The sequence below is a fragment of the Rhinichthys klamathensis genome, unplaced genomic scaffold (assembly GCF_029890125.1).
Source record: "Rhinichthys klamathensis goyatoka isolate OS25496 unplaced genomic scaffold, OSU_Roscu_1.1 h1tg000196l_1, whole genome shotgun sequence".
Lineage (NCBI taxonomy): Eukaryota > Metazoa > Chordata > Actinopteri > Cypriniformes > Leuciscidae > Rhinichthys > Rhinichthys klamathensis.
The window spans coordinates 2,593,817-2,617,194 of NW_026606722.1; the positions used below are offsets into that span (position 1 = coordinate 2,593,817).

Sequence of the window (23,378 nt, forward strand, 5' to 3'; positions counted from 1 at the left end):
CAAGGGAACATCATCTTCTTCCAGAGTGATAGCTGGCATCACATTGCCTGGCTCAGGCAAGATCTCCACATCCTCAGTAGAAGGTTGATCAACAGTAGTCTCTGACTGGAATTCTCCAGCCTCTTCAAGACATGCCTCTGCTTCTATTGCCGGCAATGCCATCTCATTACCTGCCAAAAACTCCCCTGGAGACTGGGGTGGTAATGTCTTGCTCAACTCACTCTTTCTGGGAAAATGGGCAGATGTATCCAGCTTTCTTTGGATGTCGTATACATTTGTGAACCTTTCCTCAGTAAAGACTGAGGATTTTACAGGAAAGACGGTGTAGTCATCTTCAGACCCACAATCTTCCTCTTCTTGCTGCTGAGGAGAATTTTGTCGTGTCCTGGGACGATGTGTGGCCCTCGGCTGATCTGGTTCATCTTCTTCAGCTTCATACAACTGCCCACATGGTAACAGAAGATCCCTGTGCAGAGTGCGGATTGGACCATCTTGATTTACTGGCTGAACCATGTAAACAGGTAAATCTCCCATCTGTTTTTGGACACAGTACACAGCAGACTCCCACTTGTCAGCAAGTTTGTGCTTGTTCCGCAGCCGGACGTTCCTCACCAGGACTCTATCCCCCACTTCAAGGGTAGATTCTCGGACCCTCTTATCAAAACGGCGTTTGTTTCTGTCAGCAACTTTATGTGAGTTTTCAATGGCTGTTTGATAACTCTCCTCTAGCCTAGACTTGAGATTCCGCACATATTGTGAGTGAGATGCTTGTTTCCCCTCTCTGACAGGTAAACTGAATGCAATATCTATAGGCAACCTTGGTTGTCTTCCAAATATCAGCTCATAGGGGCTAAAACCTGTAACTTCATTTCTGGTACAGTTGTAGGCATGCGTGAGTGGTTTTACAAAGTCCCGCCAGTGACTCTTCTCCTTATCCTTTAGGGTACCCAACATGCCAAGAAGGGTGCGGTTGAACCGCTCAACCGGATTTCCTCGTGGGTGATAGGGACTTGTCCGCACTTTCTTGATACCAGCTATGGCACAGAGTTCTTTAATAGTACGAGACTCAAAGTCCCTGCCCTGGTCGCTATGCAGGCGTTCAGGAAACCCATAATGCACTAGGAATTGCTCCCACAGGCACTTTGCGACAGTAGTAGCCTTTTGGTCTTTAGTAGGTATGGCTACTGCGTACTTTGTAAAGTGGTCTGTGATGACCAGGATGTCTTTAGTGTTGTGGGTGTCAGGCTCAAGCGATAAGAAGTCCATGCAAACCAATTGCATTGGCCTAGATGTCTGGATACTGACAAGAAGTGACTCTGGAAGTATGAGCTGATATGATGTTTTCTCTTCACACTGACGTTTCCTGTACAGAAGACCATCTCGCATTTCAAGACGCTTCCATTCTTTAAGCACCAGCTTGAGTTCAGGGGAGTCAGGACTGATGTCACTGGGTACTTTGTCTCCAGCTTTTAACCAGTTAATGACATGCTTGATGATGGGGTCAGCTTCCTGTCGATCTCTGAGTTCCACTTCACTAAAGGTGGGTACAGTTGCATGGCCTATTAAGTCTTCTTCACCATAGATGTCTGGTACAGCCTCGGCTTGGAGAGCCAAAGATTCAACCAACGTAAGGGATGGTAAGTAGTTGTCTGGCTCTCTTAGAAGGCTTCTGTGACATACAGCTGTAACCACATCTGCAGGTAAGTTTAGATGGTCAGCTGATGATGCCAAATGATGTGATGTGAACTGTTTTATCCTTTCTTTCACCTCCAGTTCAGCGTCATCATCAACCAACATACCATGAGGTCGCCTAGAGAGGCCGTTGGCATCCTGATTGCTCTTTCCAGCCCTATACTTGATGTTGAATTTGAATGTGGAAAGGGCTGCAAGCCAACGATGACTGGCGGCATCTAGTTTAGCTGAGGTGAGTACGTAGGTTAATGGATTATTATCCGTTATGACAGTGAAGGTATTACCATAGAGATAATCTTGGAACTTCTGTAGAATTGACCATTTTAAAGCTAGGAACTCCAGCTTGTGTGCTGGATACCTCGCCTCGCTACTTGAAAGGCCCCTACTAGCATAGGCAATGACCCGTGTTTGTCCGTCCTGCTCCTGATATAAAGCAGCCCCTAAACCAGTAGTGCTAGCATCTGTGTGCAAAGTATATGGTAGCTTTGGATTTGCAAACCCCAGGATTGGAGAGGAGGTCAGCTTTTCTATTATGCACTCAAAAGCTATTTGACAAGCAGGTGTCCATCTTTCTGCAAACGGCTCTTTTGGGTTGTAATACTTCCCTTTACATGTCGTCATCTTCTGACCTTTTTTGAGAGGTGGGTATCCGGAAGTGAGATTGTTTAGTGGCTTAACTATTTTGGAATAGTCCTTCACAAAACGACGATAATAGCCGGAAAAGCCTAAAAAGGACTTCAGTTCTTTAAGAGTCTGGGGCTTTGGCCAAGTTTTCAGTGCACTGACTTTCCCAGGGTCAGTCTCCACACCATCTCTTGAGACGACATGTCCGAGGTAATGCACAGAGGTTTGAAAGAATTTGCATTTCTCGGGAGAGAGTTTGAGACCATTTTCTCTTAGCCGTTGCAGTACATGCAGAAGTCTGGCCTCGTGTTCCTCCAGGGAGTCTGAGAACACGATTAGATCATCAAGGAACACTAGCACCTCCTTCAAGTTAATGTCACCCATACATTTCTCCATTAACCGCTGGAAAGTGCTAGGCGCATTGGTTATTCCCTGTGGCATCCGATTGAACTCCCAAAAACCCAGGGGGCACACAAAAGCAGTCTTGGCTTTGTCACACTCCTCCATGTCGATTTGGTAATAGCCTGACTTGAGGTCCATCACCGAAAACCATTTTGACCCGGTAAGGGCGGAGAATGTTTCTTCCAGGTTTGGTAATGCATAAGCGTCCTTTATGGTCTGCAGGTTAAGCTTACGGTAATCGACACAAAGGCGGACATCACCATTCTTCTTCCTTACAACAACGATGGGTGAGGAGTAAGGGGACTCCGACTCCCGTATAACACCAGCTTCCAGCAGTGATTGCAAGTGTTTCCTCACAGCTTCATAATCATTAGGATGGATGGCCCATGCTCGTTGCTTGAAAGGAGTATCGTCTTTTAGTTTGATATGGTGTTTGACTTTGGTGGCATGGCCAAAATCAAGGTCATTGTGTGCGAAAACGTCAGCATAACCGTTGAGCTTCTCAGTGATTCTGCTTTTCCACTCCTCTGGCAGAGGGGACTGGCCAAAGTCAAACGTCAGGTTGCTTTGGGTGGTTTGACACGATGGAGAAACAGTGGCACTACAACAGTTCACAGTAGCAGAGTTTTTGTCAGTTAAGTGAACGTTTTCAAGGATCTGCTCGGGAGCATGTAGTTCTGCAATAACACAGTTTGCGGGGATTGTTAAATTATGGGCTGTCTCATTCCTGATCCAAACAGGCAACTTCTGTTTGTGCTGTTGTGGAAGAGTGATGAGACAACAATCAATGAAAATCCCACCAGGTAAGGCAGAGGTTGTTGGTTGCTCCAGGACTGCCCATTCCTCAGTATTAGCATAACTGACATTGGCATAGCCTTCCACAGCAACTTTCTCATGTGCAGGAATGACTTGCTGTGTTTTTCCTTTAAGTGTCATGAGGCCAATTTCTCCAGTGGTGTTCAGCCTTTTTCGGAGCTAAAGTGCCCTGAGAATTTGTCTATAACCATAGACAGTTGAAGTGTTTTTCCGAGTGTTGTTCTGGCAGTGTTCATCATATAGCACATCAAGTAAGTTAGTCCCTATCAGAACAGGTAAGTCACTGTTGGAGCGTAGATCAGGGACAACTAATGCTAATGTGGATACTTCAGGTGCAGTGTCAATAAAGTCTTTTGGGAAACCAATGTTGACTTCTACGTACCCTAAGTATGGAACAAACTGACCATTAGCACCCTCAACATTAAGTAGATTAACCCTCTGGGGTCTGAGGTGTTTTCGGGGTCCTTGAGATGTTTTGGCATGCTCTGACATTTGTGCTTTTTTCAGTTGCTTATAAACATATTAATGGCACAGGTGGAATTACACTCTATATAGCACACACAGGGCTACCATAATATGTGAGCAACATGTATGTACATGTTTGTATTTTTGAGAGAATATTGTTTATGCGTGGTTATTGAAAAAACTAAAAAATAAAGTTTATAATATAAGGCCACAAATAACATACTAAATATTTGTCCACAAGACTTTTGACTAGTGGATGTTATCGCCTAGAGTTTTTGCTTCAAATTGATCTGAAAATCATTCTGCCTTATCATTCACATAAAACAATAGATTGTTTTAAATTGTGAAAAACATTTTTTTGTTTGCAAAGGCAATATGCGGATGGGCGGAACGGCCCAACCCCCTCATGAATAATTAGGCAGTTCTCACCTGAGCAGACTTCATACTAATGAGCCTTTCATTCAGGGGTGTCACACAAGAAAGAATGCAAGGACAATATATATACACTACCGTTCAAAAGTTTGGGGTCAGTGAGAATTTTATTTTTATTTTTTGGAGGAAAGAAAACAATACTTTTATTTATCAAGGAATAATTAATTTGATCGAAAGTGACAGTAAAGACATTTATAATGTTACAAAAGTCTTTTGAACTTCATATTCATCAAAGAATCCTAAAACAAACAAAAAAACTGTACAACTGACAGACCAACAACTGTTTCAAGATTGATAATAATAATAAACGTTTCTTGAGCATCAAATCCTCATATTATACTGATTTGTGAAGGATCATTTGACACTGAAGACCCTGACACTGGTGATGCTGAAAATTCAGCTTTGATCACAGGAATAAATTACACTTTACTATATATTCACACAGAAAACAGCTGATTTACACTGGAAATAATATTTAATACTATAACTGATTTTTGTTGTATTTTTAATCAAATAAGCGCAGCCATGGTTAGCAGAAGATAATTCTTTTAAAAGTATTTAAAATCGTACCGACCCCAAACTTTTGAACGGTAGTGTATATAAATAAATAAATGTTTATACACACACACACACACACACACACACACACACACACACACACACATATATATATATATATATACAAACAATCAAAATTTAAATGAAAGCCAAAAGCACATTTATAGTCACACCTTTTAGCCATCCACATACCATTTTTAGCCATCCACCGCGGTAAAAATAAACCAGTCGCATTTCAAAGTCGTTCGCGAAATGACCGCCAGGTGGCGCAAAGGGACATTTAGCAAAACGTAAGTGGGGCTAATGTCTATTAACAGTAGCCTAAGGATGAAATACTACAAGTTATGGTAATTTCCAAATAAGCCTACAACAAATTGTTGGCCATACAGATAAGATATAATCTTTTAAAACTTTAAAAGGCTAAAGTAGGCCTACACTCTCACAGGCTAAAGACAAAACGTTTTCTCGCTCATGTCAGAATCAGACGTTTGTATATTTCTCAGTGAGAAAATTCATAGCTGAGCGGTAGAACTTACGGTTCATCATCAAGATGACACAGGTTCAAATCCCGCACAAACATGGTCTGCTGTAAATTTTATATTTATTATTGCAAAGAGATTTGTCTAGCTCTAAAACTCTGTTACACCATACAGTTTTTTTTTTTTGCTTATATTTATAAAATACAATTATCACGCATTTCCATTTTACACTAAGTAAAAATACAAAAAAAACAAAATAGTATCCAACAGAACGACTTTGCATCTGTATAATAATAGGCTACCAATCGTAATTTCAAAAGCAGTTCTGTAAAAAAATAAATTATATATAGCCTATATATATAGGCTATATATATTATTTTTTTTATTCCAGGCTCTCATGCCACACCCCCGATTTCTCACGCTGAAGTGTCAACCCGGTCGGTCAAATTCCTGAAGGATATAGTTTATCTATAGATACCTGTTGAGCCACTCGTGATCGACTAGTTATTATACCGCAAATTAGTTAAAATATCCCGTAATCTATCTAGAGCGAGCGTGCATGCGAGACAGATATTGTGCTCCAAACCGTGCGCGCGCATGGCAGAGAGGTCTGTTCCCTACAACCTAGAGTTTTTAAAAACATGGTTTTAAGTAAAGTGTGATTTGCCAGGGGGGATTGTGATTTCCTTCTGGTCTAAACATCCCTGCTTCTGCTGAATTATTTTAATCCCCACACCCCTCCCTCCACAGCTAATCAATGCTATAGGCTACTTCACCAATATCAAATATATAAAATAGAGATATGCAACAGGCACGTTTAAACGACAAACAATAAAATCAAAACCAGCGTTTCAGTTGTTCATTAGTTTCAGTGGCCTTAATGCATGCACGGCTTTTCAAATTTCACAAAGCGTGTTGAGATTATTTTGAATTAAATATTGAAGTTTATAATTAAGTGTTTTGGCACCCCACGCCGAGTGGCCCTATGCATTTTTCTAAAGTCGGGTTTTATTCTGGCATGGTGAGTTAGTGTTCGACAAACACGGCGGCGCGTTCATTTAGATTAATTTATTTTTCTCATTATTACAGCTAAAATAACTTAGTAGGCGACTCCGTAATTTTTTGGTCATACAGATAAGAGTAGAGTAGCTTACATCGTTCAAAACTGTAAACTTGTATTCATATTAGGCTAACGACAAAAACAGTATAGGCTATCTGTCGTCTCTGTCTTCGGGAACTGTGCGTCACAAAAATGAACCGAAAGCCACTTCAGCTCAGTCACGATAAGAAATCGGCTATGTCTAAAGCCTTTAAATGTCTAAATATTTAGGCTAATAAATGTTATCTGATTATAGGCTAATCCATATGAAAACTAGAGGAACAGAGGATCTACTCAAACATGTAATGTAAGCGCTTCCCAATGAGAAAATGACAAGACAAGGGTGAAAATCTCGCTCTAATTAAATGTAGGCTAAATCGCCCTGAATTAAAATGTAAAAACAGATCAAATAATGTATTTGTCGAAATGTTGCGATATTGTTTCATTTAAGTTCATAATTGTTCTATAAATGTTATTTAATTTAGCAGCATTACCACGAAGCACCGTGTTTCGATATTTATTTGAATAATACAAAATCAAATAAAAACTTAATTCACAAATTGCATGCCTGGTTGTAAGGATCCAAAGATCCCTGTAGACTTTAATATTGAGTTGAACATTTTGTTCATGACAACAAATTAACAAGCGTTTTTTCAGATTATATTTAGTTTTGCTTGGAAAAAGCTGCCCCAAACCAGTTTTATTTCATCAATTATTGAAATAATGAAATATTTAGTAATAAACTTTTATGACAGAAATATCACTAGGCTACATGTAATTCCATTTAATTCCTTCATTATCAACACTGTCTAGAATAGCGATTTAAGTGTGAATTGCGACTTCTCTTTGTGTTAAGTCAGCCTCAGACTCCGATAGCCTGTGGGGGGTTGGAGGGACAGTTGCTGGACAAAGGTGTTAATGTTCCTCTTTCATATGGAGAGTGTCGGATAGCCAGCCTGATGAGCAGGCAAAATTATTGTAAGGATAAATCTGTGTCCAAATGTAGGCCCCATATTTTATTAAATTATAAATATTGTAGTTTATTTATTGTAGCCTATTTAAAGTTTTTTTTTTCACACAAAATTTCAATTGAAGTTATTGTACGGTGAATTCAACAAGGCATGCTGTGTCTTTGAAGCAACAATTAAAGGCTAAATAATTTTTTCGTGATTTGTATGGCTGACACGCAGCGACATATACAGTAGTATTATCAGAGCGAGGGAGACTAAATAAACTTGTTAAAAAGAGATCCAGCGCGAGAGAGGCAAAGAGAAACGCATGTTTTTAATTTAAATATGTTTCTTTGGACAATTTTCGTTTTGTACTGTTTTAATTGTTTAATTTAGCTGTAATTTCTTTGGCAATACGAATTTAAAATGTCGTAAGAATAAGATTAGCCTAGTGTTTCTTATTTTGCATCGCAAAAGAAATAAACTCTAAACCGATGCAACCCTGTTTTAAATAAAAAAAAAACTGTCCCGACACTTTATTTAAACCTTGAAATGTTCGAACTTGGTTTCAAACATAAGTAATTTTTGTGTTCTTTTACATTACACAATAATTTAGCAGACTAAAGACGAGCTTCTTCTTTTTCATTTTCTGATGCAATCGGCTGACAATCTTCCTTCATCAGTTTTTGTCGTGTGTGCAGCGGCTGCGGTTCTACAGGAGGAATGTAGCAAATTTATGTTGTAATGATAATTAAACAAAACTCTTGACTTTAAATAAGTAAACAGTTATAAACAGTTACCTATTTAAGCATCAAGGTGGTAAAATATAAACGCTGTAGGCCAACATCGGTTAACATCATGTATGCTACATTGAGATTCGATCTCGGGTCAAATGAAGCTCCTCGAAGCTCGTGTCGTTGCGTTGATCACTGATCTACCGTCTGTACGCTGAAAAAGTTGTAAAGCCTCATTCATGTAGCCTAAATGTTTTTATTGCAATGTTTTATGTTGAAATGTTTTCATTATTTATTCAATTACATTTCAGTAGCCTAATTTCAGTATTGTGATTATGAATTATTTTAACTACATTTCACTTGTTGAATTCTTCTGCTACCAGCTTTCAATTGCTCTGAATCAGCGCGGTGCGGCAGCAGATTACGCATTAGAGAGAATAAACCGGAATAAACGAACACTTTTCAGAGTCTATGATTGTAGCGCCTCTTAGCGGTAAAAGGCAGCAAATACACCACACATTTTACCGCCGCGGTGGAACGGCTGATGTGGGCATTGTCATGGCTTGCCTCGACATTTGCGTTTGAATAGCGTGCGTCCTCCGTGGGCGTGTCAGATTAACGCGTAATGAAGTGTAATGAGCTGGGGAAAAAAATACTGACAGCACTCTCTTTTCATACAGATTGCATAAACTGAGAATATTTGTTTTTTATATAAATTACTTCATTTAAAAGAAGAGAATTTAAGCTTCATAAAGAAAAACCTCTCGTGCCTGTGTGACAAGTAATCGCGGAGTTACAGTTAATCTTAGGACGCGTTTCAGAATGGACTTCACTGACAGAGAGAACGCAGAACTCGCATCATGTTTGTTTTTCTTTATTTGGTGAAAAGCACAACACTTTGTTTTTATTGTGAGTATCCACAAAAAAAAATAGAAACTTAACAGGATCTAATGATGTACAACACTTATATGTAAGATCAAAATTAACCGAGTATTTTGAGTCTCTTTTACACTGATAAGAAAAAAAGCGAGACAATCGCGCCGGCGCGATAGCCGACCCCAGGGGGTTAAAAGGCTGGATTGGCTGCTTTGATAAGTGTTCTTTGTAGAATGCAGTTGATATTGTGGTCACCTGAGATCCGGTGTCAAGGAGACAGTTACAGTTTACTCCTGACACAGTAACATTGCTGGTGCATTTCTCCCCTATTAACCCTTTTGGTATTTTAGACCGGTGCTTTGTGCTCAGCGAGTAACTTGAAGTATTCTGTTTAGCATTTGGTTTGGGACAAGTGTGGTTAGTCTTTGTTCCTGTTTGCCCCTCAACAGGAACAGAACCTAGTTTAACTCTGGCTGAGTTTGGGCTTCCCACAATCGCTGCTTCTCTCTGAGTTCTTTTCGTTTAGCCTCAACAATGACTGGGTTTGGTTCATTGCTGCAGGATGGGGCTATATGTCCATCTTCACCACAGTTAAAGCAGTACCATGGGCGAGGTTTCTTGCTGGATTTTCCCACATTGGGCTGTGGTGATTTCTCTGCAGGCTCTTTCGGCTTAGATTTCTTTGACTTGAATGTCTTGGAGGTAGCCTTTGCTGAGGACTCATCCATTGATGCTTTCAGGGTTGCCAACTGGGCTTGAAGTTGTGCTATTTGTTTTTTCATTTTCTTTGTACCCGCATCAGGGGTTTCTTCTGCAGCAGCAGCTGCTATGTCTTTCTCATCAGTGTCAAAGTCATACACATTCAGTGAGTTAGACTGGACTTTAGTTTTGGGACATCCAAGATGCTGCTTCATGCGGCAGGACTTGGCAGTTTGCTTGTCCTCTTCAGTTCGTAATAAGAGCAACAACTCAGGAAATGAGGGTGGAATATTCTTTTTTTGTTCCAGCTGGAGATTTGTGATGAAGTCTCCAGCAGCAATACCATTTCTTTTCACTACATTGCTCAATGTAGCCTGTAGTCTATGTAAGTTAGCAGAAGGTTTTTCACCTGCGTTTTGGTTGGTGTTTAGGAATGCTCCAAAAAGTTCATCACCATCATCCACGGTACCATAAGCTGAATCAAGAACACTCAGATATTCACGGGAACTGGACTGAGGCCCTAGATGTTTCACAACATTGGCAGCTGGAGGAAGCAGGCTTTCTGAAATCTTTCTGACCACTTGTTTGTCAGAGACTGTGGTATCTGTGAGGTAAAACTCTGCATTGCTACGCCAGGTGTCATAATCAACTTCTAGGCTTGGACATGGGGTTTTTCCCGAGAAAGGCCTCCACTTGGAAAAGCCGTAAGGTGTTGACGACATATCATTGCTCTTTACGATGTGTTCTACCACCACTCTTTGGACTTCAGGTGTAGTAAGTTGTTCAGGTGTTAGCTGGTAGGTTGCTCTACTACCACTACGTGGAACCTCAGAAGCCTGTTTGAGTGGAAATGGAATGCTATCCATATTCATTGTCACTTTGGACTGAGTAGTTGGCTCAGTTGGGGTCTGGTCAGTTACCGGGGCTGCCACTGGATTTGTATCAGGGGTATACAGTGGGGATATGTTGACCAAGGGGTCTTCATGCTCAAATGGCCGGTCCTGCTTTGCAGAGTGTTGAATTCTAGCCAACTCCTCTAACAGTACTTTCTCAAAATCTGTACCACTCGTTTTTGCTACATCTTTTAACTCAGAAAGGTAGGACTGGGTTAAGCTTGATCCTACATTAGCAGTGTAAATGCTAGACAAAAGCTGGATGTGATGAATAATGTTAGGATCAGAAGAGGGTCTGTGACATGGTAAGTCAATCTGGAGTGTTTGAATAGCTGCGCCAAATTGAAACTCAACAACCGCTGTGTTCTTGAAATCAGGATCAGAACTTCCTATCTTAACTACTCTATCAATGGACCCATATTTCTCCAAAAATTCGACCACCTCATCATCTACATCAGTACCAGAAAGCCCACTGATTAGGACTGAATTGGGCACCTTAATGTTCTTAGACTGAATAACATCCATGTTGCAGTAAGTGAAATTGCAAAACAACCCAAAAAAATAAAACACATCAATTTACAGTCTGCGAGATTACGATGAATTGTGAACAAATGTGCCAAAGCTGTTCTGTATAAGTATAGATATAACCACAAACTGCTCCTGGCTGGCTCGCCAAGCTTTATGTAGCACCTCTAACCTGAATAAGAATGATAGCTATATATCAATTACCTAGGCTCTGAGCAGTAATTGACAAGACTCACAAGGAGACTTAACTTTTTTTTAAACAAAACAGCTGGCAGGTTTAGTACACAATCATCGTGCAACACACTATTCACATAGTTATTTTCTCTTACATTAGAAAATACCCCAAAATAAAATAGAGCTCTTTCACTTAGAAAAAAAATAGGAAAACAAAATAAATTGTCCTTGGGAAAATTGAAAGTCACTCTACCCGGGTAGTAAACCAAAACCCATTCAAGTTTTCTTATCTGAAATCCATGGAATCCAATATCCGAGGTCTGGATACGAATCAGTTCAGTCACTCCGCAGAAGAGAATCCGACACAGCTGGCCACACTACGTCCAAACGTTCCTTCTGTAGAATGTCACTCACTGGGACAGGCTCGCCATCGAAGTCGGTATGGTTTGGAACCAAACTGAATCCAGAATAAAAACCAATCTGTACATAGCAGTACAGAATAGATAAAAAACAATTATAATTCTTTACATCTCCTTTCCATATATGGTAAGTTACTTTTTTTCTCAATAAACCAGCTACACATTTAAAACCATTAGCTATGATTATAAGATAACTGTTCAAATCACTCTACGACTATGCTTCATACAAGTCTGTTTGACTAGAGACCATAGTTCGCATTGGCAAAGCCAAAACATAGTACCAAATTAAACAATAGCATTTATTTTCCTAAATAAATGTTCCTTACGGGATTAATGCATTTTCCAATCATAACATATAATGAACTGTATGCTATTAAACTATTAAACAACCTGAAATGAATGCATTATTTCCCCATTAGTCATTTTACCTCAGTTAAACACATTTAGAACCCAGTACTTAGCTGAATGCTCAGTTTAGCAAAACACAAAATTCACACATTATGAGCTAAGTGCAATATAAACATCTTACAATACTCTCGAGTCTCATGTCACTCCGATTGGTTTTATTATAATAGCATGAGATCTTAAAACCTAATATTGTTCACTGATAACATCACCTCTGGTTAGCTAGCAATATGGCAAGCTAATGAGCACATTGAGACAACAGAAACTCACCGGAGGTTTCGGCAGAAAACACGGTGAAAAACAACAGAAAAATGTCTCCCACAATGCAGTCCTCGGGTTACTAGTAAAAGATTATCTTATCCACACAACTCCTGATTAGAATTGACTAGATGTTACTGTTTTTCAATCTATTTTCGCCACGTGAACTAGAGCTTTTCTCTAATGCAGCTTGAAACAAAGGAGAATCCCCAATGACGAATGTAAAAAACAGTGCTAGCGCGCCCTCTACTGGCATCATGTAATTTGACACTCGACTAGTTAACCCTTTAGTGACAGCATATTCTATATGGGTTACAAATACATACAAAAATAATATAAGATGTATTTCCTTTACATGAATTCAAGTTCTCATTACAAAAGCTCTTTGTCAGAAGTGGGATTTGAACCCACGCCTCCATTTGGAGACCAGAATTCTCAACAACTGAGAAGGTTGATTTTCCTTGAGTCTGGCGCCTTAGACCACTCAGCCATCCTGACACATACATATAACTTTGTTAAGGTCAGTCATATCACTGTCCATGGTTAAATACATACAAAAAAATATAAGATGTATTTCCTTTACATTAATTCAAGTTCTCATTACAAAAGCTCTTTGTCAGAAGTGGGATTTATCCCACGCCTCCATTTGGAGACCAGAATTCTCAACAACTGAGAAGGTTGATATTCCTTTAGTCTGGCGCCTTAGACCACTCGGCCATCCTGACACAAACATCTTTTTTTGTTAAGGTCAGTCATATCACTGCAATGGTTAAATACATACAAAAATAATATAAGATGTATTTCCTTTACATTAATTCAAGTTCTCACTACAAAAGATCTTTGTCAGAAGTGGGATTTGAACCCACGCCTCCATTCGGAGACCAGAATTCTTAACAACTGAGAAGGTTGATTTTCCTTGAGTCTGGCGCCTTAGACCACTCGGCCATCCTGACAGAAACATCTTATTTTGTTAAGGTCAGTCATATCACTGTCCATGGTTAAATACACACAAAAATAATATAAGATGTATTTCCTTGACATTAATTCAAGTTCTCACTACAAAAGCTCTTTGTCAGAAGTGGGATTTGAACCCACGCCTCCATTCGGAGACCAGAATTCTCAACAACTGAGAAGGTTGATATTCCTTGAGTCTGGCGCCTTAGACCACTCGGCCATCCTGACACATACATCTAACTTTGTAAAGGTCAGTCATATCACTGTCCATGGTTAAATACATACAAGAATAATATAAGATGTATTTCCTTTACATTAATTCAAGTTCTCACTACAAAAGCTCTTTGTCAGAAGTGGGATTTGAACCAATGCTTCCATTTGGAGACCAGAATTCCCACACCTCCATTTGGAGACCAGAATTCTCAACAACTGAGAAGGTTGATATTCCTTGAGTCTGGCACCTTAGACCACTCAGCCATCCTGACACATACATATAACTTTGTTAAGGTCAGTCATATCACTGTCCATGGTTAAATACATACAAAAAAATATAAGATGTATTTCCTTTACATTAATTCAAGTTCTCATTACAAAAGCTCTTTGTCAGAAGTGGGATTTATCCCACGCCTCCATTTGGAGACCAGAATTCTCAACAACTGAGAAGGTTGATATTCCTTGAGTCTGGCGCCTTAGACCACTCAGCCATCCTGACACATACATATAACTTTGTTAAGGTCAGTCATATCACTGTCCATGGTTAAATACATACAAAAAAAATATAAGATGTATTTCCTTTACATTAATTCAAGTTCTCATTACAAAAGCTCTTTGTCAGAAGTGGGATTTGAACCCACGCCTCCATTCAGAGACCAGAATTCTCAACAACTGAGAAGGTTGATATTCCTTGAGTCTGGCGCCTTAGACCACTCGGCCATCCTGACACAAACATCTTATTTTGTTAAGGTCAGTCATATCACTGTCCATGGTTAAATACATTCAAAAATGATATGAGATGTATTTCCTTTACATGAATTCAAGTTCTCATTACAAAAGCTCTTTGTCAGAAGTGGGATTTATCCCACGCCTCCATTTGGAGACCAGAATTCTCAACAACTGAGAAGGTTGATATTCCTTGAGTCTGGCGCCTTAGACCACTCGGCCATCCTGACACAAACATCTTTTTTTGTTAAGGTCAGTCATATCACTGTCCATGGTTAAATACATTCAAAAATAATATAAGATGTATTTCCTTTACATGAATTCAAGTTCTCATTACAAAAGCTCTTTGTCAGAAGTGGGATTTGAACCCACGCCTCCATTTGGAGACCAGAATTCTCAACAACTGAGAAGGTTGATATTCCTTGAGTCTGGCGCCTTAGACCACTCGGCCATCCTGACACAAACATCTTTTTTTGTTAAGGTCAGTCATATCACTGTCCATGGTTAAATACATTCAAAAATGATATGAGATGTATTTCCTTTACATGAATTCAAGTTCTCATTACAAAAGCTCTTTGTCAGAAGTGGGATTTATCCCACGCCTCCATTTGGAGACCAGAATTCTCAACAACTGAGAAGGTTGATATTCCTTGAGTCTGGCGCCTTAGACCACTCGGCCATCCTGACACAAACATCTTTTTTTGTTAAGGTCTGTCATATCACTTCAATGGTTAAATACATACAAAAATAATATAAGATGTATTTCCTTTACATTAATTCAAGTTCTCACTACAAAAGCTCTTTGTCAGAAGTGGGATTTGAACCCACGCCTCCATTCAGAGACCAGATTTCTCAACAACTGAGAAGGTTGATATTCCTTGAGTCTGGCGCCTTAGACCACTCGGCCATCCTGACACAAACATCTTATTTTGTTAAGGTCAGTCATATCACTTCAATGGTTAAATACATACAAAAACAATATAAGATGTATTTCCTTTACATTAATTCAAGTTCTCACTACAAAAGCTCTTTGTCAGAAGTGGGATTTGAACCCACGCCTCCATTTGGAGACCAGAATTCTTAACAACTGAGAAGGTTGATTTTCCTTGAGTCTGGCGCCTTAGACCACTCGGCCACCCTGACACAAACATCTTATTTTGTTAAGGTCAGTCATATCACTGTCCATGGTTAAATACTTAAAAAAAATAATTGAAGATGTATTTCCTTTACATGAATTCAAGTTCTCATTACAAAAGCTCTTTGTCAGAAGTGGGATTTATCCCACGCCTCCATTTGGAGACCAGAATTCTCAACAACTGAGAAGGTTGATATTCCTTGAGTCTGGCGCCTTAGACCACTCGGCCATCCTGACACAAACATCTTATTTTGTTAAGGTCAGTCATATCACTGTCCATGGTTAAATACACACAAAAATAATATAAGATGTATTTCCTTTACATTAATTCAAGTTCTCACTACAAAAGCTCTTTGTCAAAAGTGGGATTTGAACCCACGCCTCCATTCGGAGACCAGAATTCTCAACAACTGAGAAGGTTGATATTCCTTGAGTCTGGCGCCTTAGACCACTCGGCCATCCTGACACATACCCTAACTTTGTAAAGGTCAGTCATATCACTGTCCATGGTTAAATACATACAAGAATAATATAAGATGTATTTCCTTTACATTAATTCAAGTTCTCACTACAAAAGCTCTTTGTCAGAAGTGGGATTTGAACCAATGCTTCCATTTGGAGACCAGAATTCCCACGCCTCCATTTGGAGACCAGAATTCTCAACAACTGAGAAGGTTGATATTCCTTGAGTCTGGCACCTTAGACCACTCAGCCATCCTGACACATACATATAACTTTGTTAAGGTCAGTCATATCACTGTCCATGGTTAAATACATACAAAAAAATATAAGATGTATTTCCTTTACATTAATTCAAGTTCTCATTACAAAAGCTCTTTGTCAGAAGTGGGATTTGAACCCACGCCTCCATTCAGAGACCAGAATTCTCAACAACTGAGACGGTTGATATTCCTTAAGTCTGGCGCCTTAGACCACTCGGCCATCCTGACACAAACATCTTATTTTGTTAAGGTCAGTCATATCACTGTCCATGGTTAAATACATTCAAAAATGATATGAGATGTATTTCCTTTACATGAATTCAAGTTCTCATTACAAAAGCTCTTTGTCAGAAGTGGGATTTATCCCACGCCTCCATTTGGAGACCAGAATTCTCAACAACTGAGAAGGTTGATATTCCTTGAGTCTGGCGCCTTAGACCACTCGGCCATCCTGACACAAACATCTTTTTTTGTTAAGGTCAGTCATATCACTGTCCATGGTTAAATACATTCAAAAATAATATAAGATGTATTTCCTTTACATGAATTCAAGTTCTCATTACAAAAGCTCTTTGTCAGAAGTGGGATTTGAACCCACGCCTCCATTTGGAGACCAGAATTCTCAACAACTGAGAAGGTTGATATTCCTTGAGTCTGGCGCCTTAGACCACTCGGCCATCCTGACACAAACATCTTTTTTTGTTAAGGTCAGTCATATCACTGTCCATGGTTAAATACATTCAAAAATGATATGAGATGTATTTCCTTTACATGAATTCAAGTTCTCATTACAAAAGCTCTTTGTCAGAAGTGGGATTTATCCCACGCCTCCATTTGGAGACCAGAATTCTCAACAACTGAGAAGGTTGATATTCCTTGAGTCTGGCGCCTTAGACCACTCGGCCATCCTGACACAAACATCTTTTTTTGTTAAGGTCTGTCATATCACTTCAATGGTTAAATACATACAAAAATAATATAAGATGTATTTCCTTTACATTAATTCAAGTTCTCACTACAAAAGCTCTTTGTCAGAAGTGGGATTTGAACCCACGCCTCCATTCAGAGACCAGAATTCTCAACAACTGAGAAGGTTGATATTCCTTGAGTCTGGCGCCTTAGACCACTCGGCCATCCTGACACAAACATCTTATTTTGTTAAGGTCAGTCATATCACTTCAATGGTTAAATACATACAAAAATAATATAAGATGTATTTCCTTTACATTAATTCAAGTTCTCACTACAAAAGCTCTTTGTCAGAAGTGGGATTTGAACCCACGCCTCCATTTGGAGACCAGAATTCTTAACAACTGAGAAGGTTGATTTTCCTTGAGTCTGGCGCCTTAGACCACTCGGCCATCCTGACACAAACATCTTATCTTGTTAAGGTCAGTCATATCACTGTCCATGGTTAAATATTTAAAAAAAATAATTGAAGATGTATTTCCTTTACATGAATTCAAGTTCTCATTACAAAAGCTCTTTGTCAGAAGTGGGATTTGAACCCACGCCTCCATTTGGAGACCAGAATTCTCAACAACTGAGAAGGTTGATATTCCTTGAGTCTGGCGCCTTAGACCACTCGGCCATCCTGACACAAACATGTTTTTTTGTTAAGGTCAGTCATATCACTGTCCATGGTTAATACAAAAATAATATAAGATGTATTTCCATTACATTAATTCAAGTTCTCACTACAAAAGCTCTTTGTCAGAAGTGGGATTTGAACCCACGCCTCCATTCGGAGACCAGAATTCTCATCAACTGAGAAGGTTGATATTCCTTGAGTCTGGCGCCTTAGACCACTCGGCCATCCTGACACAAACATCTTTTTTTGTTAAGGTCAGTCATATCACTGCAATGGTTAAATACATACAAAAATAATATAAGATGTATTTCCTTTACATGACTTTAAGTTCTCATTACAAAAGCTCTTTGTCAGAAGTGGGGATTTGAACCCCACTTATTGTGACTGACCTTATTTTGATATGACTGACCTTATTTTGTTAAGGTCAGTCATATCACTGTCCATGGTTAAATACATACAAAAATAATATAAGATGTATTTCCTTTACATTAATTCAAGTTCTCACTACAAAAGCTCTTTGTCAGAAATGGGATTTGAACCCACGCCTCCATTTGGAGACCAGAATTCTCAACAACTGAGAAGGTTGATATTCCTTGAGTCTGGCGCCTTAGACCACTCGGCCATCCTGACACAAACATCTTTTTTTGTTAAGGTCAGTCATATCACTGTCCATGGTTAAATACATACAAAAATGATATGAGATGTATTTCCTTTACATGAATTCAAGTTCTCATTACAAAAGTTCTTTGTCAGAAGTGGGATTTGAACCCACGCCTCCATTCGGAGACCAGAATTCTCAACAACTGAGAAGGATGATATTCCTTGAGTCTGGCGCCTTAGACCACTCGGCCATCATGACACAAAAAACTTCTTTTGTTAAGGTCAGTCATATCACTGTCCATGGTTAAATACATACAAAAATAGTAGAAGATTCATTGCCTTTACATTAAGGGCCTTTACATAGTCAACGCGAGCAACGCGAGCAAGCAACGCGAGCGACGCGAGCTACGCGCTCCTTTTCATAGTACACAAGCGTCACCGGCGATGCGTGAAATGCAATACACCGATCGCGCAGCAGGGGGTAGTAGAGTCTAGAGTCGGGTCACGTAATATTCAGATCAAAATGGCAACTGAAGAGGAGTGCATATTGCTGATTTTACATCGGCGGCAACAAAGGATGTATACGAACAAGCTCGCATAACTTTTCCTCTTCGCCCGCCATTGTATTCAAATCTTCTTCTTCTGTAAACATAATAATATACCTTTTTATGTACATTACTTGCAATGTCGCCCCCACCGACAACGCATAGTATTGCGTGCATCGGCGCGTCGCGTATCAAAAACTAGGATGACACATTTGGCTACGCATCGACGCATAATGGCGGCCGAAGCGTAGCGATGTGTAGCCTTGCGCACGCGTATGCGTACCGATGCGTTGACTATGTAAGGGCCCTAACTCAAGTTCTCATTACAAAAGCTCTTTGTCAGAAGTGGGATTTGAACCCACGCCTCCATTCGGAGACCAGAATTCTCAACAACTGAGAAGGTTGATATTCCTTGAGTCTGGCGCCTTAGACCACTCGGCCATCCTGACACAAACATCTTATTTTGTTAAGGTCAGTCATATCACTGTCCATGGTTAAATACATACAAAATAATATAAGATGTATTTCCTTTACATTAATTCAAGTTCTCACTACAAAAGCTCTTTGTCAGAAGTGGGATTTGAACCCACGTCTCCATTTGGAGACCAGAATTCTCAACAACTGAGAAGGTTGATATTCATTGAGTCTGGCGCCTTAGACCACTCGGCCATCCTGACACAAACATCTTATTTTGTTAAGGTCAGTCATATCACTGTCCATGGTTAAATACATTAAAAAAAATAATTGAAGATGTATTTCCTTTACATGAATTCAAGTTCTCATTACAAAAGCTCTTTGTCAGAAGTGGGATTTGAACCCACGCCTCCATTCGGAGACCAGAATTCTCAACAACTGAGAAGGTTAATATTCCTTGAGTCTGACGCCTTAGACCACTCGGCCATCCTGACACATACATCTAACTTTGTAAAGGTCAGTCATATCACTGTCCATGGTTAAATACACACAAAAATAATATAAGATGTATTTCCTTTTCATTAATTCAAGTTCTCACTACAAAAGCTCTTTGTCAGAAGCGGGATTTGAACCCACGCCTCCATTCGGAGACCAGAATTCTCAACAACTGAGAAGGTTGATATTCCTTGACTTTTTCAAAATGGCTGCCAGGAGGCTTGCCCCGGTACCTGCTCTGCTATTATGTTTTGCATTTTTGTCTATGGTATACGTGAGGGAAACATCATGCATCACATCATACAGTCGTGAGGAACTGTTACATATCAGGAGGATTACACCTGACAATTTGGAATTATTTGCCAAAATTCCAGAGGATTTACTGGATGTTAACAACACTGGATCGTCATCATTGGGAAATACGACTAACACAAAAAGACGGAGAACTGGAGTGGTCTCCAGGTTTAGGAGACGGCCCTACCGGCCCCCACTACCGGCTCTGCTCTTATCCAACGTGCGATCCCTTCAAAATAAAATGGATGAACGACTCTTTTTAACAAAAACGGACAGGAATTACAGTGACTGCTCGGCGTTCTGCTTTACAGAGACATGGCTGGATCAATCGGTTCCTGATGAGGCGGTAACCCCCCCTGGTTTCACTAACTTCAGAGCCGACAGGTCAGTCAAACTTTCTCACAAATCTAAGGGAGGGGGTATTTCTCTCATGATAAATCAGCGCTGGTGTAACAACTCAACAATCCTTCATCGTCACTGCTCTCCTGATCTTGAATTTATCTGTTTGAAATGCAGACCATATTACCTTCCGAGAGAATTCACTTCGATTATACTAATCGGCGTATATGTTCCACCACAAGCCAACGCTAATATAGCTATTAGCGATCTCTCCCAACACATTTCGTCTGTTGAAAACTCCAACCCTGATACGTCTTTCATCGTGTTAGGGGATTTCAACCACACAAACCTGTCATCCGAACTCCCAAACTACAAGCAACAAGTCACCTGCCACAGCAGAGAAAGCAAAACACTGGATCACTGCTACATCTCAGTTTCAGATGCTTACCGGGCATTCCCGGAGGCTCCACTTGGGAGGTCTGACCATGCCGTGTTGCTTCTCATTCCGAAGTACAGACAAAAACTTAAATCCGTTAAGAAAACATCCAAATCTGTCAGGTCTTGGTCCACAGATGCCATTGAAACGCTCCGAGGGTGTTTCGATTGCACTGATTGGGACATATTCAGTGCAGCTTGTGACTCCCTCGACGAACTCACTGATACTGTGACGTCATATGTCAAGTTCTGCGAGGAAATGTGCATCCCCACCAAAACAGTGACTTTTTATGGTAATAAAAAACCATGGTTCTCCACAGAATTACATCTCTTATGTAAGGAAAAAAACTGGGCATACAAAAATGGAGACAAGAGTCAATATAGAACTGCCAAATATAAACTACGCGCTGCAGTAAGGAGAGCAAAGCGCAATTATGGAACAAAACTGGAGCAACAATTTTCATCAAGCAGCTCGGGATTAATTTGGAAAAATCTTAAGGACATGACGGATTACAAAAAATGCCCCAGCACCGCTCTTAATAATGATCCAGGGTTCCCAGACATATTAAATAACTTTTATGCAAGATTTGGGAAACCTACCCCATCAGTCATTCCCCCCGACCCCATTCAAACACCACCCTTCTGCATCCAGGAGGATGAGGTGAGAACAACATTTAGGAGGCTCAAGATCGGGAAAGCAGCAGGGCCGGATGAGATTAGTCCTGCTTTACTTAGTCATTGTGCAGTGCAATTGGCGCCTGTATTTTCCACCATTTTTAACATCTCATTAAGCCAATGTACAGTCCCACAATGCTTTAAGAGCTCCATCATTATTCCTGTGCCAAAGTCCTCAAAGACCACTTGCCTTAATGACTTCAGACCAATTGCCCTAACATCGGTGGTAATGAAGGCATTTGAACGGATTATTCTGGCATACCTGAAATCTTGCACTTCCTTGCTGATGGGCCCATATCAATTTGCCTACCAAGCCAACCGGTCCGTGGAGGATGCAATCAGCATAACACTCCATCATACTTTGCAACATCTTGAATCACCAAACACCTACACACGCATCATGTTCATAGACTTTAGTTCCGCATTTAATACTATAAGCCCACCTAAACTCTTCACAACACTCCTGAACATGAACATTGACCCAGCCATCTGCCACTGGATAAGGAGCTTCTTGTGGAATAGATCATAGAGGGTGAGGGTTAATAACATAACCTCACACCCTCTCTCCCTTAGTACAGGAGCTCCTCAGGGCTGTGTTGAAGTTCTCACTACAAAAGCTCTTTGTCAGAAGTGGGATTTGAACCCACGCCTCCATTCGGAGACCAGAATTCTTAACAACTGAGAAGGTTGATTTTCCTTGAGTCTGGCGCCTTAGACCACTCGGCCATCCTTACACAAACATCTTATTTTGTTAAGGTCAGTCTTATCACTGCAATGGTTAAATACATACAAATATAATATAAGATGTATTTCCTTTACATTAATTCAAGTTCTCACTACAAAAGCTCTTTGTCAGAAGTGGGATTTGAACCCACGCCTCCATTCGGAGACCAGAATTCTCAACAACTGAGAAGGTTGATATTCCTTGAGTCTGGCGCCTTAGACCACTCGGCCATCCTGACACAAACATCTTATTTTGTTAAGGTCAGTCATATCACTGTCCATGGTTAAATACTTAAAAAAAATAATTGAAGATGTATTTCCTTTACATGAATTCAAGTTCTCATTACAAAAGCTCTTTGTCAGAAGTGGGATTTGAACCCACGCCTCCATTCGGAGACCAGAATTCTCAACAACTGAGAAGGTTAATATTCCTTGAGTCTGGCGCCTTAGACCACTCGGCCATCCTGACACACACATCTTATTTTGTTAAGGTCAGTCATATCACTGCAATGGTTAAATACATACAAAAATAATATAAGATGTATTTCCTTTACATTAATTCAAGTTCTCACTACAAAAGCTCTTTGTCAGAAGTGGGATTTGAACCCACGCCTCCATTCGGAGACCAGAAATCTCAACAAGTGAGAAGGTTGATATTCCTTGAGTCTGGCGCCTTAGACCACTCGGCCATCCTGACACAAACATCTTATTTTGTTAAGGTCAGTCATATCACTGCAATGGTTAAATACATACAAAAATAATATAAGATGTATTTCCTTTACATTAATTCAAGTTCTCACTACAAAAGCTCTTTGTCAGAAGTAGGATTTGAACCCACGCCTCCATTTGGAGACCAGAATTCTCAACAACTGAGAAGGTTGATATTCCTTGAGTCTGGCGCCTTAGACCACTCGGCCATCCTGACACAAACATCTTTTTTTGTTAAGGTCAGTCATATCACTGCAATGGTTAAATACATACAAAAATAATATAAGATGTATTTCCTTTACATGACTT

At 40.0% G+C, this 23,378-nt stretch overlaps 1 protein-coding gene and 24 non-coding genes across 25 annotated transcripts in view; all 25 read right to left on the reverse strand.

Annotated features, from left to right (window-relative positions):
• Positions 1-23,378, reverse strand: part of opn8c (opsin 8, group member c) — a 123,379-nt gene that overhangs the window by 7,664 nt on the left and 92,337 nt on the right. The window lies entirely within an intron of this gene.
• trnal-caa (transfer RNA leucine (anticodon CAA)) lies at positions 12,887-12,998 on the reverse strand. The gene is made up of 2 exons: positions 12,961-12,998; positions 12,887-12,932 (listed from the first exon to the last, which is right to left on the reverse strand). It is a non-coding gene; the product is annotated as a tRNA-Leu (tRNA).
• Positions 13,342-13,453, reverse strand: trnal-caa (transfer RNA leucine (anticodon CAA)). The gene is made up of 2 exons: positions 13,416-13,453; positions 13,342-13,387 (listed from the first exon to the last, which is right to left on the reverse strand). It is a non-coding gene; the product is annotated as a tRNA-Leu (tRNA).
• Positions 13,571-13,682, reverse strand: trnal-caa (transfer RNA leucine (anticodon CAA)). Its single transcript has 2 exons — positions 13,645-13,682; positions 13,571-13,616 (listed from the first exon to the last, which is right to left on the reverse strand). It is a non-coding gene; the product is annotated as a tRNA-Leu (tRNA).
• On the reverse strand, positions 14,284-14,395 carry trnal-caa (transfer RNA leucine (anticodon CAA)). The gene is made up of 2 exons: positions 14,358-14,395; positions 14,284-14,329 (listed from the first exon to the last, which is right to left on the reverse strand). It is a non-coding gene; the product is annotated as a tRNA-Leu (tRNA).
• On the reverse strand, positions 14,741-14,852 carry trnal-caa (transfer RNA leucine (anticodon CAA)). The gene is made up of 2 exons: positions 14,815-14,852; positions 14,741-14,786 (listed from the first exon to the last, which is right to left on the reverse strand). It is a non-coding gene; the product is annotated as a tRNA-Leu (tRNA).
• On the reverse strand, positions 15,197-15,308 carry trnal-caa (transfer RNA leucine (anticodon CAA)). Its single transcript has 2 exons — positions 15,271-15,308; positions 15,197-15,242 (listed from the first exon to the last, which is right to left on the reverse strand). It is a non-coding gene; the product is annotated as a tRNA-Leu (tRNA).
• trnal-caa (transfer RNA leucine (anticodon CAA)) lies at positions 15,425-15,536 on the reverse strand. Its single transcript has 2 exons — positions 15,499-15,536; positions 15,425-15,470 (listed from the first exon to the last, which is right to left on the reverse strand). It is a non-coding gene; the product is annotated as a tRNA-Leu (tRNA).
• Positions 15,883-15,994, reverse strand: trnal-caa (transfer RNA leucine (anticodon CAA)). Its single transcript has 2 exons — positions 15,957-15,994; positions 15,883-15,928 (listed from the first exon to the last, which is right to left on the reverse strand). It is a non-coding gene; the product is annotated as a tRNA-Leu (tRNA).
• Positions 16,367-16,478, reverse strand: trnal-uaa (transfer RNA leucine (anticodon UAA)). The gene is made up of 2 exons: positions 16,441-16,478; positions 16,367-16,412 (listed from the first exon to the last, which is right to left on the reverse strand). It is a non-coding gene; the product is annotated as a tRNA-Leu (tRNA).
• Positions 16,824-16,935, reverse strand: trnal-caa (transfer RNA leucine (anticodon CAA)). Its single transcript has 2 exons — positions 16,898-16,935; positions 16,824-16,869 (listed from the first exon to the last, which is right to left on the reverse strand). It is a non-coding gene; the product is annotated as a tRNA-Leu (tRNA).
• On the reverse strand, positions 17,280-17,391 carry trnal-caa (transfer RNA leucine (anticodon CAA)). Its single transcript has 2 exons — positions 17,354-17,391; positions 17,280-17,325 (listed from the first exon to the last, which is right to left on the reverse strand). It is a non-coding gene; the product is annotated as a tRNA-Leu (tRNA).
• On the reverse strand, positions 17,508-17,619 carry trnal-caa (transfer RNA leucine (anticodon CAA)). Its single transcript has 2 exons — positions 17,582-17,619; positions 17,508-17,553 (listed from the first exon to the last, which is right to left on the reverse strand). It is a non-coding gene; the product is annotated as a tRNA-Leu (tRNA).
• Positions 17,738-17,849, reverse strand: trnal-caa (transfer RNA leucine (anticodon CAA)). Its single transcript has 2 exons — positions 17,812-17,849; positions 17,738-17,783 (listed from the first exon to the last, which is right to left on the reverse strand). It is a non-coding gene; the product is annotated as a tRNA-Leu (tRNA).
• Positions 17,962-18,073, reverse strand: trnal-caa (transfer RNA leucine (anticodon CAA)). The gene is made up of 2 exons: positions 18,036-18,073; positions 17,962-18,007 (listed from the first exon to the last, which is right to left on the reverse strand). It is a non-coding gene; the product is annotated as a tRNA-Leu (tRNA).
• trnal-caa (transfer RNA leucine (anticodon CAA)) lies at positions 18,360-18,471 on the reverse strand. The gene is made up of 2 exons: positions 18,434-18,471; positions 18,360-18,405 (listed from the first exon to the last, which is right to left on the reverse strand). It is a non-coding gene; the product is annotated as a tRNA-Leu (tRNA).
• trnal-caa (transfer RNA leucine (anticodon CAA)) lies at positions 18,589-18,700 on the reverse strand. Its single transcript has 2 exons — positions 18,663-18,700; positions 18,589-18,634 (listed from the first exon to the last, which is right to left on the reverse strand). It is a non-coding gene; the product is annotated as a tRNA-Leu (tRNA).
• Positions 19,324-19,435, reverse strand: trnal-caa (transfer RNA leucine (anticodon CAA)). The gene is made up of 2 exons: positions 19,398-19,435; positions 19,324-19,369 (listed from the first exon to the last, which is right to left on the reverse strand). It is a non-coding gene; the product is annotated as a tRNA-Leu (tRNA).
• On the reverse strand, positions 19,552-19,663 carry trnal-caa (transfer RNA leucine (anticodon CAA)). The gene is made up of 2 exons: positions 19,626-19,663; positions 19,552-19,597 (listed from the first exon to the last, which is right to left on the reverse strand). It is a non-coding gene; the product is annotated as a tRNA-Leu (tRNA).
• Positions 19,783-19,894, reverse strand: trnal-caa (transfer RNA leucine (anticodon CAA)). Its single transcript has 2 exons — positions 19,857-19,894; positions 19,783-19,828 (listed from the first exon to the last, which is right to left on the reverse strand). It is a non-coding gene; the product is annotated as a tRNA-Leu (tRNA).
• Positions 22,261-22,372, reverse strand: trnal-caa (transfer RNA leucine (anticodon CAA)). The gene is made up of 2 exons: positions 22,335-22,372; positions 22,261-22,306 (listed from the first exon to the last, which is right to left on the reverse strand). It is a non-coding gene; the product is annotated as a tRNA-Leu (tRNA).
• Positions 22,489-22,600, reverse strand: trnal-caa (transfer RNA leucine (anticodon CAA)). Its single transcript has 2 exons — positions 22,563-22,600; positions 22,489-22,534 (listed from the first exon to the last, which is right to left on the reverse strand). It is a non-coding gene; the product is annotated as a tRNA-Leu (tRNA).
• On the reverse strand, positions 22,719-22,830 carry trnal-caa (transfer RNA leucine (anticodon CAA)). Its single transcript has 2 exons — positions 22,793-22,830; positions 22,719-22,764 (listed from the first exon to the last, which is right to left on the reverse strand). It is a non-coding gene; the product is annotated as a tRNA-Leu (tRNA).
• Positions 22,947-23,058, reverse strand: trnal-caa (transfer RNA leucine (anticodon CAA)). Its single transcript has 2 exons — positions 23,021-23,058; positions 22,947-22,992 (listed from the first exon to the last, which is right to left on the reverse strand). It is a non-coding gene; the product is annotated as a tRNA-Leu (tRNA).
• Positions 23,175-23,286, reverse strand: trnal-caa (transfer RNA leucine (anticodon CAA)). The gene is made up of 2 exons: positions 23,249-23,286; positions 23,175-23,220 (listed from the first exon to the last, which is right to left on the reverse strand). It is a non-coding gene; the product is annotated as a tRNA-Leu (tRNA).